The 15,111-nt window shown below is 39.1% G+C and overlaps 1 long non-coding RNA gene across 4 annotated transcripts; it reads left to right on the forward strand.

Annotated features, from left to right (window-relative positions):
• The first annotated feature begins 1,870 nt into the window (after positions 1–1,870).
• Positions 1,871–11,777, forward strand: LOC107837544 (uncharacterized). 4 transcript variants are annotated; one of them, XR_001663561.1, is made up of 4 exons: positions 5,220–6,426; positions 9,107–9,315; positions 9,454–9,487; positions 11,652–11,777. It is a non-coding gene; the product is annotated as an uncharacterized LOC107837544 (long non-coding RNA). The 4 variants fall into 4 exon arrangements; XR_001663560.1 differs by lacking the exon at positions 11,652–11,777 and having other exon boundaries at positions 9,454–11,255; XR_001663559.1 differs by lacking the exons at positions 5,220–6,426; positions 11,652–11,777 and adding an exon at positions 1,871–4,441 and having other exon boundaries at positions 9,107–11,255.
• The last annotated feature ends 3,334 nt before the right edge of the window (positions 11,778–15,111 follow it).

The raw sequence follows: 15,111 nt of genomic DNA on the forward strand, positions 1-15,111 counted from the left end.
AATTACATTGAATTCCTGATTATTTCACCAACAAATGTGTTTTATTTCTTTTTTTTTTGTTTCTAAGACTGGAACAAGAATAGCATCCCTTTGGAATGATTCCTGTACTTCATCAACAAACCATCAGCCCCAGTTCATCTGCATCGGTAATCTGCGGTCGTCAAAGCAGTATGTCATCATTGCGAAAAATGACAAAGTCACCATCCCCCCAGACGATGGACTCACATGTGCTGTGGACAAGCTTTTAAAGCTGTACTGGGTGTTTAACTTGTCTTATCCATCCCAACTCGGACCTGTCTTTACATTTTTTGAGTACATCTATGATCTTCCATTTTCCACACAAAGAAAAGCAAGGGTGATTGAATTGATTGGACAACTTAAAACTTGTAAATGAAATGTATTGTTGTCCAAAATGTAAGAACCTGTATTTGGTGAAGTTGTTCATTTTCTGGCACATAATGACTCCATTTTTATCTTTGTTCAAATACTAAATGTAATATACTTTGATGATAAGAAATAAAAGCATACTTTTATTTCTTATCAAAATATTTATGCTTTTAATTCTTATCAAAATATATATTGATTATTTTATTTATTTATTCTGTTATTTCTTATTATGTCCTATGTCGGATATATATTTATTCTTTTATTTATATATTTATTCTTTTATTTCTTATTATGTCAGTTTGGTCCTCAATAGTTTACATGTTTTCCTCCCTGCCTGTGTAGGTTCTCTCCTGGTACTCCAGCTTCCTCCCAAAGTCCAAAAGCATGACTGTTAGGTTAATTGTTTTCTGTAAACCCATTCTTCAGTATGGATGTGTGCATCCATGGTTGTTTTGTCCTGTCTGTCTCTGTGTTGCCGGCGACCTGTCCAGGATGTACCCCGCCTCTTGCCAGAGATAGGCACCAGCACCTCTCCTGACCCCACTAGGGACAATGGTGTAAGAAAATGGATCGATGGATCGTCCCAGGTCTTTTGTCAAACTCACAACCTCTCCAGTATTTAAGCACCTCATTGTTAGTCATTAGTTGCCGGTTCGTCTCGTCACTTTTCTCGTTTCTTCCTGGTTTCCTTGTGGTCTTTCCGTGTTGTCTCCAGTTTGTCTTTGTTTTGCATTTTTTTGTTGCCTGGATTTTTTTCATTTTTGTAAGTTTGATTATTCGTTTTTTTTTCATTAAGTATTCTTAAATTAACTATGTCTCTCACCTGGTGCACTTGGGTCCATTTATGATAGGAAATGTTTATGTCCATATCACACAATAATAACACATACAAAACAAAAAATAACCACACTATTTTTCCATCCATCAACTTACCTTTACTCAAAAGTAGACTTTGCTTTGATACATGTTTTTACTTACTTTGTTAAAAGCAGGAAGCGTTTTCTTTCTTGTTCCTGGAAAATACATAATACTGCCTCTTTAATACTGATTAAAAAGTACGAGGTCCTCTGGCAGATTATTTTACCAATAGTGAGTGAAATGATCTGCCTGTGGAACTCATAATTTTTCCATCGATATCAAGTAATTATTGACTTAAAAGCTCCTATATCTTGCTGAGAAGTTACTTGTAAGTTTGTTTTGTTTTATTTCAAGTGTGCTAAGAATTTCCGTCTAGAAACTAGACAGAAATTACTTTGTAAGATTTGGGGTTTTGTAGTGTTGGACTTCAACATCCAGGAAACAAGAGGGAAAGCCCTTTCCTCATGTCTTCAGCTCCACTGGGCTGAAAATAGAACAAAAAAAAAAAAAAGAGAGAGACACAATTCAGAACCACTCTGCCGTTTGAAAGTGTGATGTGTTCATGAACGGGCTGTAAACGATGAGGGAAGTGAGTACTTTTCCTCAACTAGCTGTCCAGTCAAAGAGAAAAAAAAAGGCAGCAGTCCCAGTGTAACCTTTATTTGCCCCAACATTAGGAGTGTGGATTGCAGATGGAGGGATTTGGCACGCTTCATGAGCACACAATTTACACACACACCCACACACACTGAAGGATTTCTCTCAGGAGGGAAGCTGTTGGTCACAGGCATCCAGCTGAGGAAGTCACCCCATCACCATATGTCAGCTCCGTCCGCGCAAGTCAGCCCATCTTTTCTGTTCCTTACCAGTCACCTTCCGTTTGTCAAACTGTTTTGCAGGTATTTCTCTTCCTTTGTGGAGGAACCGTGCCCTGTCGCTGCCGTGGTAACATCATCTCTGTGCAATCAGACACTCTACGGAGGCAAGACTGCTAATGTGTGCGCAGAAGTAACCGGAGAAGCCGACGTTCTACAACACTGACTCCAGGAGCAACAGTGGAGTTTTGTCTCAGATGCCAATTTACTAGGTGGGAAAACCACAGATATGTTTGTCTGATCCAAGTTTTCCAAATGTAAACCTTCGACCCTGTCACACTACTGCTTATTGGACTCCTGTTTCTATGGAAAATGACACATTTGACCACTTAGAGCCAGTTAATCATTTTTTGCTGTAGATGTTTTTTGGACATGTCCAAGGGATTCTCTGTGGGTGTTGCAGCTTATCTCCAGGACACTCTGCAACTTTAAAAATCCTACAAGACTTGACTCCTCTCCTCCAGCGGGCAGAAGTGGCTAACTTGGGGCTTTTCTCTCTCGCGACACGTTGCCCGGTCTGTCAAGGTTCTCATTTTCACTCAAGCTTTCATCATATTATATTTTGAACACTATTTTATTTTGGAGATGATCAACTTCTGCTTCTGTTCTCCTTCTTCCCAGAAAATATGCCAGGAGGCTCTCTCAAGGTTTCCCTCCAGTGTATTATAAGCCTGGCGGGCTGCCAGGCTTTACTTCTGGGAGGTAAAGCTGCAGCACATGGAGGACAAGATGGACTCCATGTGCTGCAAGGCACATGGAGGACAAGATGGACTCCATGTGCTGCAAGGCACATGGAGGACAAGATGGACTCCATGTGCTGCAAGACACATGGAGTCCATGGAGGTTTGGATTCAAACCTTTTTGCTGCAAGGCAACAGTGCTACCAACTGCGTCACTGTGCAGCCCTGAACCTACAGTCATCAGCTATTAATGTACTGTAATTAGCATTAGCCATATTCTTTAGTGAGTCATTTCCAGCCCACAACCTTTTAAATCCAGCCCTGAATATTATTCAGTAGAGGTGGAATTACAACAAACGGCTTAAAATTGAAAGTTTTTGTTGTTACTGAAGCCAGCAGCAACGTCAGCAACACAAAAACCGGATCCATCTGAAGAAAAGCTGGCAGTTTGCTGATTTTAAAAGCAGCAACTCATTCTCGGGCTTGCAGATGTCTGAGTTCAGGACGAAAACAACAACAGCTGCATTTAACGGCGTCATCCTCCTCGAGGTGTCCCAGCTGCGGGCTGACGTCATCAGGAGCACGTTCCGCACTCTGTCCAGCCTGACTGGCGGCGCTGACGTGAAAACGTCTGGAAGAAGCGTCCAGAGTGCCGCTGGAGAGCCGGTGCTTCCTTTTTTCCATCTCTCTCTCTCTCTCTCTCGTCCAATTTGTGTCCAATAATCTGCTCCGGCATCGCTATGGAAACTGAGTGGCCGCAATCAAGCGAGCGGCCGTAAAAGTGGTGCCTGAGCAAAAATAAAGGGATAATAATAATGGAAGGTAAAAGGAGGGGCACGAAAACACTGTTAACTCTGGAGGGGAGATGAGGAGAACGAAATGCAAGTGATTATTGTTTTTTTCTTCTTTTTTTGTGGCATTGTTCGAAATGAAAGACTGGAACAATTAAGTATTGAATTTAAGTGCAATTTAGGATACTCGACAATTTGAGAGTTATTATTTCTGAGACAATAAATGTGAAGCAATCAGTCATCCCTAATAAGGTTTTGATTGGGAGCACTTCAGAGAATAAAGGCTAAATCAGCTTAAATGTCTTTTCATTGGCCGGGATCATTTCAGCCGGCCGGGTGTTGCTTTGTGTCGGGCTTTTACAGCCTCCTCAGAGCTAACACACCTTTCAAACACCTTCTCGCACCTCTTAAGAAGAATTACTCCTACTGTGTCATAATGAGACCTGAGGAGGAATGTGTTTTTTTGACCCAACCTCCTCCCCTTCTCCCTCAAATTTCACTTTCTGGGCTTTTTGTGCATGTTTTATTTCATAATTTTTTTTTATGCAATGACAAAGAGCAACGGCCACACCCAAACTGGCAACGAAAGGTTCCAGCATCCCGGGATGCCAGATCACCATAACTTCACCCTCTCAGACGAACGGGCAGGGCGATCAAATCTGGAGCGACACCTCCCTCGCCACGGTGAGCAGATCGGTGCCGCAGCGGGACAGACTGATGTCCAATGCGCCCCAGAGGGGGGTGTGTGCTTGTGTGTGTGTGTGTGTGTGTGTGCGTGTGTGTGCAGGAGAGACAGACTGGCAGCTTTCTGCACCCAGCTGAGAAGCAAGGAAGAAGAAAGAGACTGGGGGTGAGTAGATGGAGAGGGAAACGGGGTGATAAAGGTGCAGAGAAGCAAAAGGCAATATATTATGACAGAAGATGGAAGAGAAAAGAAAAGAGGGGGAAGAATCGGGTGGGATGAATAAAAAGGTGATGGTCCACCTTAGAAGGCCCATATCTCCGTATTTATCTGGGAACAGAACCAACATTCTGGTCACTTTAATTTGGATTCAAAGTGTTTTGATCTCTTCTAGCTGTAACTCGCTCCGTCAGCCTCAAACTAAACAGAACCTTTTGCTCCGTTCTCATTGTGGAATTGCTCTGCAGTGTCTTCCAGTTTGTCTTCTGTTCATAACATACTAAAAACATGAACTTTTAAACATGCAGTATCTTAATCTGAAGAGCAAATAAGTTCAATATTTGTAGGAAAAGTTTGAGAGAATCATTACTGTTTAGACAAAAGCTAAAACAGTTTTGCACGGTTGTCTTCTCGAAAGAAATTTAACTGTAATTTGACACAATGAAATTGGGACTCTGTCTCTTTACAAAAAAACTCCAGGTCTTTCTGAAACTCCGCCTTCAGAAAGTCATCACAACATGGCTCCTCCATTAACCCTTTAGCAGAGTTTTTGCCACCTTTTGATTGAGAAGTGACTTCTATAATGAGTTCAGCAGATGTGTAGTTCCATCAGGTGTTTGCCAATTGCTCCTGGCTAGTCTGAAGGAGCTGAGTCACAGTGGAGAACTTCTCTGTGAGGCCAAAGCTCAGAAGCTTGGAAGCTGCAGCTCTGAGGAGGAGCTTCATCCTCGAAGGCGGAGCTATGTCCAACCAGCTGTTTTGCACAACCGTATGGTTGCCATGGAGATTAAAGGATTTTTCAAAGGATTTTGATGTAAAGATCAAACAAGTCATTTTTTCATAATACAGTCCCTTTAGAGAATTACTTACTTTAAACAAGTTCATTTTGCTGAAAAGTCTCTCATAAGTTTGTCTTATTTCCAGTACTAAGATATTTGCACTTGAAACTAGACAAGCTTTTGTGTTCAGAATGATTCTACTGGATCTGCAGTGTGTAACAGGACGGCTTAGAACAGAATTTTTACACAAACTTGACAAGATTACTCACCAAACGATGCACTTCAGCTCTCACACTTTGATCTCTATGTCACTCGGTCCTTTAGTCTTTATTGTATTTTTTTTTTTTTTTTTTGCGTCCTCCTGTTATTATGACACAGAGGCAGTCGGCGGGCCAGATGGATCAGCATCTCTCATCTCTATTTGGTGTGTTTTTTTTCCTCCCCTGCTACCCTCACATGTGGGTGGAGGAGATTGTGTGCGCTTTCATATCCACGGGCGGACATGTGAGTAATCCCAGGATGCAAACATACACGTGTGTGTGTGTGTGTGCATGTGTGTGTGTGGACGCTGATGCGCTAATGTGACCATTTTTAGGAGGAGTGTGAGTCATTAATCTGAATTGTGTGAGGGAAATGATGCCGGCGGCTTTCGCTCGGGTTCAGGTCCGATGAGACGCGTGTTGAGAAAATGACCAGATTGCCGCAGCCCAGTGAAGAGCTGAAGAATCAACTTTTAGCAAATCCATGTGAACAAATCATATATTTTACTCATCTTAATGTGGCATTGGATTAATATTACGTGTAGATACACATCTAACCTTTAATAAAACGCAACATCCTAGAATTTACATTGAATAGATTTTTTTTTTTAATTGCATGTATAGATGCTGACAGGTTCAAACAACATGCTCTGTTATAAGTGACTTGACCCGTAAGCGAAATTAGTTAATATGACTACATGTCCGCAGAATGATTGATTTTCTTCACAGACAGTTAATATTTGGTCCCTTCCCGCTTTTATGGCTGACTGAGCCGTCGTTGGAGCAGAATCTCAGCATGTGAGATGTAGAAGATCAACAGAAGGATGTCGGTGACATGAACGCACCGACAGGACAGCGCGGCGTTGAACATGGATTTCTGTTGTTTCAGCTACTAGTAGGTCTGTTGAATCAAACGATTGTTAAAGGATCCGTAGCCAGAGAAATCGACTTTTTTGAGCTTTACCTCATAATAACGTTATTCCCTCGTCAAAAACACACCTGGAGTGTTGCCTTGATTCTTCCATAAATGTCTCAGAAATCCTTTAATCTCCCGTGGCAACCATTCAGCTGTGCAAAACGTCCAGATGGACATAGCTCTGCCTTCAAGGACAAAGCTCCTCCTCAGAGTTGCACAAAACAGCCCTCCCACACTCAGCTCCTTCAGACTAGCCGGCAGCAATTAGCAAAAACCTGGTGGAACTGCTGAGCTCATCATACGAGCTACTTGTCAGAGCAACGCTGGAGAAAACGTTGTTAAAGGGTTAATAGAGGAGCCATGTTGTGATGACTTCCTGAAGGCAGAGTTTCAGAAACGGCAGGAGTTTCTTAAAGAGACAGAGGCGTTAAATTACAAAGTAAAATTCCTTTTAACTCACATTGAGCATTTTTATAACAACTGAATGTAACGTAATTACTTTATTGTGTTATAAAATGGCACTATGTCCCTGGAAAGCAAATACTGCTGTCTCTTTAAAATAATTTCAATGTACTTGTTGATGAAAACGTTGGCGGACACAATAGGGAAGCTCTGCTTGCAGCATTTTCTGTTGAAACCAGAAGTTTATGTGTGTATATATATAAACATAAATCTCATTCTTTCTCTCATTGTTCTGGCTCTTAAGAAATAGAAATAGTTTTGGTGATTCTAGCCGACCTAAAACAAGAGAAGTTTGATCTGATTTGCCCATAAGGCAGGAAGAAAATAAAAGGTGTTTTTTCATTTGGTGTATGGAAGCTTCTGGTTTCAACCGTAGGTGTGAAGCATGCCTCCAAAAACATGTCAGCGTTATTCATGTTGGAGAGACGTGTGAATGAGTAAAAAAGATGAAAATGATTCATCTGTTTTCTGCTTCCCTCCCCTCTCTTCTCTTTTCTGAACATTCAAAGGGAATCCTGAGATCCTCCATGTTCATCCGAGGTTCTTTTCTCTCTTTTTAAATTTTTTTTATCTGTCTTCCTTTTTCTCACTCACACATGCAAAGACACAAGTTCAAACATGTCCAAATATCCACCGAAACACCAAAGGTGCATCAGTCACACAACTTCCTGTCAGAAAGCAAACAGCTCCATGCATAATTCATAGAGAACAGACTCTACATTATTCATATTTTGATGTATGGTTATGTAAGCCTCCGAGTTATCCTCCTCAACACACACACACACGCGCGCACACACACACAAAGCTATTTATGTGCAAATGTTTTCTTTATTTCTACCTATCTGCATTTGTCAGACTGTGCGTCCTGGTAAATCGCTCATTTCATGTCTTCTGGTTTTAAAAATAGATTAAAGCTAGTGGTTTGTTGTGGTTACAGTTGGTTGCTAAGCAGGACATCATGAGTCGTTTCAAAGAAATCCCCCCAAAAAACGCAAACAGCGTTTCAGCGTAAAGAGCTGCGGTAGCCGCTAGTTCCCATCTACGACGGAGGATTAGGGCGATGCTAAGAAAGTAAAAACAATAAAGTTACGAGAACAAAGTCATAACATTACTGGGATAAAGTCGTATAAGAATAAAGTCGAAATAATAAGAGAATAAAGTTGTGGTATTGTTTTTTTTTTTTTTTTTTTACTTCATTCTCATGTTATTTCAAATGTGTTCTTGCAATTTTTACAACTTTATTCTTGTAATTTTACTCCTTTATTTTTCATTTGTTTCTTGGTATGGCTCAAATACTCCATCTATGACAGAATTCATAGAAATGATTTTTTTAGCTGACAGGCTCATTATTTAGATGCATATCAGTTTCCATAAGCCATCAATCATCCTTTATTCTCATATATTGTTTTTTTTGATGTTTTTATTCATTGTTGCTTTGTGGTTCAGTCTAAAGGACCTTGTGTTTGTTCATGCCCAAAATGAGAAATGTAAATATATATATACTGCTCAAAAAATAAAGGGAACATTTCACTTTAATTTTGTGTGTGGCTCCAAATCCAGGCCTCCATTGGTTAATAAATTTGATTTCTATTGATGATTTTTGTGTGATTTTGTTGTCAGCACATTCAACTTTGTACAGAACAAAGTATTCAATGAGAATATTTCATTCATTCAGATCTAGGATGTGTTATTTGAGTGTTCCCTTTATTTTTTTGAGCAGTGTATATATGTTCTGTTTAGAGTTAGTTTTAGTAAATTCCTCCAACAAACTCACATCTTCAGTGTTTCATCAAATTCCAAACTGCTCTGTAGAGTCCGAGTTGCTTCCCTCAGTTTATTATTATTATTATTTATTATGGCTGTAGATTATTTCAGCACTGTATTGACTGAGGAGAACCTGCCATAAGTATTGAGTTATAATATGTGTTTTTTGATTGGTATCACAAGAAAAATAAAACACTTCCTTCTGTTTGCCGCCTGCAGACGGCCATGTTTATCTCCCTTTACCTCCCCGGCTACAAACGCACGTGCGTTTGCTCGTCTGCGGCTTCATTAAACAGGAAGCCGGCTTCATTATTAATTTCCTGTCTTAATGTCAGCAAGATGGATGAGAGCGATTAGGTGTTACAGAGACAAACACAACAAAACAGATCAAGGTTGTTTTTTTTTGTCCCCCCCCTCTCCCCCCTCTCTGCAGCGTTGCCTCGAATTGATTCATCGCTGCCTGGGACTCTGGATGTCTGCGGCTGATAAAAAGGTCATTTTCTGTACAGATGGCGTTGGTGAGCAGAAAGATGACGAGAACCAACAGGGCTATGAAATCACACACCCAGTGAAATATGTGCAAGGTTATGATCTGCCAAAACGACGGCTGAATTACTGTTGTTGCACAACATGCCACAAATGGTGATGCATGAATTATTTGGCAACATATGTGTTTGTGAAAATATAAACGCCAACATGTGTTTAACAAAACTCGTAAAATAACATGTTATTTGAATATAAATTTCTGAAGTCAGGATTATCCCCTTTTTTATGGTGCAGGATCAAGTCCCACTGCAAAGCTGCAGCTGTTAATGTAAGTTCACTCTTCATTCACGTATTTTGCGGAAAGCCATCTTAACTTTTCCACGAATCTGAACCAATCACCTCGTCTTTTTCTCTATTTCCTCCGTTTCTGACTCAACTGAATTTTGACCAATCTGCTTGGTTCATTTCTAATTTAACTTCCTGTTTCACGACGTGTCTTGCTACATGTTCAAAGCTTGTGTCACGCTAAATTCTAACATTTGCCTTTTTTTTTTTTACTTTTTACCAAAACAGTTTTAAGATGTTCATGTAGGATTTGCTTATCCTGTAAATAGTTCATGAAATTCTTCATGTAGGATTTGCTTATCCTGTAAATAGTTCATGAAATTCTTCATTTGCACTTTGACCTCTCTTCAGGACATGCATTTAATTTTATACAGGTGTTATTTCAAAAGGTGCTCAAAAACATTATTAGTGCTTTAGATACTGACTACGTTAAGGCTTTATCTTTTTCAGGAATGATATTATGAGCAGCGATTTCAATGATTTTGTAAGTTATGCTATTTCAGAAATGAAGCTTTAAAAAAATGTTGCAACTTTTTGAAAATGATGCCACAGAATCATTCATTTTAGGTCGTTTTGACCTAAAATGAATGATTTTGTGATTGTTTTAATCACAATACCCCTCCCCCCCCCCAAAAAAACATAGCAACATCATGGAGGGACTGATTATTCATCTTCAGATTTCAGAACATGGGCTAAAACTGTCAGGTCAAAGGTTTTTGCAGCCAAGAAAAACACAATTAAAATTGGCTTTGAATCCAATTATTATGGGACCAACTGAACAAGAAATAAAAAAATATGCTTAATCTAAGCAATAAGAAAAAGTTTCAAAGTCTCCATCTGCATCAACCACTTGTACTGAACAAAATTTGCGTCATTCAATTGTAGTTGCGGGTCACAAAATCAGACGAAATGTATGACTTAATGTAATGTAAAGTGCTTTGGAGCCCTCTGGCCTGGATGAAGCAATGTGTAAGTAAAGCTCATTTTAGGGTACGTTCAAGAAAACTACATAAAAAATGTCAACCTGACCTGATGATTCGTAGAAACGTGTGTGGAAGCTTCATGTCAGTAGAGGTTGTGCTTTGTCCATTACCTCATTGTAATAAATCACAACACATTTAAACTGATAACATTTTTGCAGTGTGAACTGACTGGAAAACACACACAACCTGTGGACAGTTCTAACATCCAGAGGACACAGAGGCTGCAAAGTCATTACCAAGCACAGCATCCCTCTGTTTGTCTTCACCCGCCTCCTCCATGCTGGTGCACATAGAGCGATGCAGATCTGTCAGGTGCTTGAACAAAACTGCAGATGCTCCCATCCTTTTTTAGTTTTGTCCATTTATCTTCCCATGTCAAACAGAGCTAAGCCAATTGTTCAGCTTTCAACTGCAGGCATACCATATTTAGCTCAGGGCTTGCACTCTGTTTTTTTTTTTTCTTTTTTTGTTTAACTATTGATTTGTGCCCAATTCATGAATGTTTTCTTTTGTTGCCTCCTTTATTTGTTAGCTCATGCTATAACTTTGCAGGCATCTCTAAGGTTACAGGTAGTATGAGGACAACACATTTTAATGCCAACATAAAAGGTTCTAAGAAGAATAGAATAAATTGCAGCTGACAGTTTGGTGCATCCAGCTATTTTCAAAGTCATGGTAATGATGTGAGTCTTGAGATTGTTGTTAGAGTGTCTAAAAAGATTGTGTGAGAGAAAAAAGAGATAAACTAATATAAATTCCAGTCAAACATAGTCTGAGTTTGTTTTAAAATGCTGTTTTCATATGATAGATTGGCTTAAGAAGGTGAATTAGTTGTTCAACCTGGCTATATGTGAAAAATGATTTTGATATATGACAACGCTTCCTCCAAAAAGCAGGAAACGGACTACAGCGCACGGCATTCTGGGTAAATGCAACCGAAACAAACGCGCGATTCTTAGCGCTAGCGTGAGAAATTGCTAGTGGTCAGAAGACCACTAGCAATTTATGTGTGGATAGAAATCAAAGACAAAATAGAAATTCCACAACCACTAAAATCCCGCAGTACTCCATTTTTGTTTACATTTCGTGACGAAGGAAGTTTTGCTCAGTGTCTGTTTTTTAGAGGGCTTCATGTCTTCTTCTTGTTTTGTTTCATGGCGGCAGGCGGACCAACTGTGGTGGTGCATTACCGCCACCTACTGAACTGGAGTGTGGACAGAAGATAAACTGGGAAAAAGAAACAGTTAAATCAACCTAACCAAAAATCAACCAAAAATAATTATTGTATTTTTCAGAAATAATTATTTTTCAGAAATAATTATTTCTGAAATAATTATTTCTGAAAAATACAAACTTAATATTTTTTTTTACTTTATTTACATCACAACCAAAACTGTTATCAATTGTAAATTTAACATTCATTTTGTCTGTTTTATTTTGGAACTGCCTTCTTTCTGATTCATGAGCTGAACAAACGGTAACATGCTGAACCTTTTCAGGTAAATTAAACTTCTCACAAAGCCCGGCTGCATGTTTACAATTTACTTTTAGAGATACATCAAGGCCTGTATGTCCTATTCTGATATGTAAATATTGATTCTACTTTTCTTGTATCTTCTAAATTTTGCTGAACATGGTTCTTGGTATAGCTCCCCCACAGGCGAGGAGGGGAACAGATTTTATAAAGGGTTTGGTTGGTTTGGCACAGTGCAGTTTGAAAGTGAACCACTCCAGCTGAAAATGTAGCAAATGTTTTAATTTGCTACATTTAATTTGTCAAGCCGAATCTACCAGACTGTCAGGTGTGAAAACACTCTGGAAGATCTTAAACAACATATTGCTGCTATCCCTGCTCTACATTTGTGAAGGTTGTGAAAAAAGAAGAAGAGGGTTCATGATCCATCTCCTGACATCCTGACGTCAAATCAATACTCAGTGAACCAGAGCAAAGCCCTCCTATTATTCTAAACCTCCTTTTTCTTTCCTTACACCTGACTTGGTATTATGATCAATCTTGCTTCTTAATCTCCTCTCTTTATCCTCGTTTGCTTTGACCTTCCATCCACCGTTTTGTTCCTGTGAACGGGCCGATATCCGTCATTTTCTGATGGTTTTTGACAGGACACACTCGTTAGTAATCGGACAGCAGATCTGATTCTGGTTTTCTGCTGTTTTTTTTCTTTTTAAACGCAAACCTTCAAACGTAATGTTAAGTAGATTTGCAACTGGTTTCTGTATATATTTGTATATATTAAAAATGATGTCTCAAAAACACTTTTAATTACCAGTAAATTCACTTTGAAAAAAAAAAAGTAGTCAGTTCTATTCATTTCAAAGCATTTGTCCTTTTCAGTGGCATGAAATTACTTTAATGAACCTTTGGAGCCTCACTTTAAGGTTTAATATGATTTTTTTCGAATATCTAATTTATAGTTTCTGATTCTTTCGTCTTTTGTGTGATTTTAATCCGTGGTTAAATTGACCAAATTCCTAGATCTCATATGAGCTTCAGCTTTGTTCGTCCACCTCAGTGTGTTGGTGCTTGATGAGGCTCAAAAAAAGAGGAACATATTATTCAGCACACCAAGTTCTTTCATGTTCTTCTCTTTTGAAATAGTCTGTGTTTCGGACAAAAGCTGCTAAATCCAATGTTCTATTCGCTCCGGCTGTCACAGTTTCTCTTCATTTTTTTCCCATACAGGTACATCTCAAAAGATTTTACTATCGTAAAAAAAGAGGGAAAAACAAGTTGAATATTTTTCAGAAAGTGAAACTCATATAATGTATGCATCACAGATAGATGGAAATGTTGCGAGCCTTTATATGTTGTAATTTTGATGATAGTTTTCCTACAGATAGTAAAACCCCCAACATCAAAATTAATATTTTTTTTTTACATTACATAAAATTAATTAAACATTTTTTATCCATAGATTCCTTAATCTATACAACTTGGAATACTGCGGCCTCACTGCTCCCTCCACAAAAGGTCATTGTTAAAGAAGCGTACGTTTCACAGAGTGCCATATTCAAGCTTATCAATGGAAAGTTGAGTGGAAGGAAAAAGTGTGATTTAAAAAAGTGCTAGAACAAAAGGAATACTGCAGCCTAGAAATGCTTTAAGGAAGCTAGACTAGGTGTGGATTGAGTTTGGAGAAGTGGTGAGCCATATCGTTTCATTTATTGAGAAAAATTTCCTATCATGATAAGAACTTTGATTAATCGTTGTATTGATGAATTTTAATTACTAATACAAAGCAATAACCCAAAATTGACAGTAAATGTTGTCTTTACTATTTTCTCCACTGTTTGTTCCACAAGCAGTAAATAAGTTTGAAAATATAATTAAACGCAGTCACTATGTACAGTTTAAGTTCAACTTCAAGAAAGTGTCATCCTGAAGAAGCAAACCTATTTCAAGTAAAATGTTTTTCAAGAGCAGCGTTTACATTTGAATGCTGCAGCATGCCGTCGCAGTCACACCGTTATCTACAAAGAAATAAATTGTTTTCATCGGCACTTTCATTGTTATCTCAACAACACCACAACTTGTGATTAAATTCCACATCTGTGGGCAGACGGATCCTACAGCGTTACATTCCTCACGATGCCGAGACAAAAGTCAGAAACATCTTAACTGGGCTACGGAGGACAAACAGCTGGACTGTTGCTGACTGGTCCAAAGTTTTAATTTTGTTTGGAAATCAAGGTCCCAGAGTTTGGAGGAAGAGTGGAGAAGCAAAGAATCAGTGTTGCTTAAAGTTGGATCGTTTGGGTTGCCATGTCTGTTCCTGGTGTCGGTCTACGGGGTTTACTGAAGTCCAGTCAACTCAACCATCTACCAGATCATTTTAAAGAACTTCATGCTTCCTTCTGACGACAAACTTTACAGAGATGCTTATTTCATTTCCCATCAGGCCTTGACATTTGCCTACTCTGCTAAAAATACCAAAAAAATAAAATAGAATAAAAGGTTCAACGACCATCGTTTTCCTGCTCTTGATTGGCCAACAAACCTTTAAACTGTAGATGGAAAAACCATTTTACAAATGCAACATACAAGAACAGTTGACCACAGAAAAACTAGGAGTTTACCAGAGGAAGCAAATCTCTTTACTCCACCTGACTCAAATAAACGTCCTCTACGTCACAGTGGTCCCCAACCTTTTTATTACCGCCGACCGGTCAAGACTTGGACCAGTCTGCAGTCCGTGGTTTTTCTTCATAGTGACACAAACCACTGACTGTGGCCCCAATAACTTATAATGAATTAAATTAAACGACTCCTTGTTTAATTTAATTCATTAAATTAAACAAGTGCCACTCTTATGGCACTCTTTATTTCCTCAAGATAAACTGCCGGCTCCTCTGTTTAGACTATAAATGGATTCAACATCGGATTCTCTTTAGTTTTCTCTGTTCTGTATGTAATGGAGGCTGAAATTAAACGCGCCATTTCTACCAAAGCCTTTGAATGGGCTTCCTAACCAGACGCTCCAAAGCGTCCGGTCCATAACTCTTCAACACGCCGCCAGCTCCCGGTCAGAAAGACGCATTTAGTTCAGTGTCCATGAGATGATATTCACAAAGGATTCTTCTACTGATTGAATTTAGTTGCCTCAGC

This window comes from Poecilia formosa, unplaced genomic scaffold (genome assembly GCF_000485575.1).
Source record: "Poecilia formosa unplaced genomic scaffold, Poecilia_formosa-5.1.2 Scaffold150, whole genome shotgun sequence".
NCBI lineage: Eukaryota > Metazoa > Chordata > Actinopteri > Cyprinodontiformes > Poeciliidae > Poecilia > Poecilia formosa.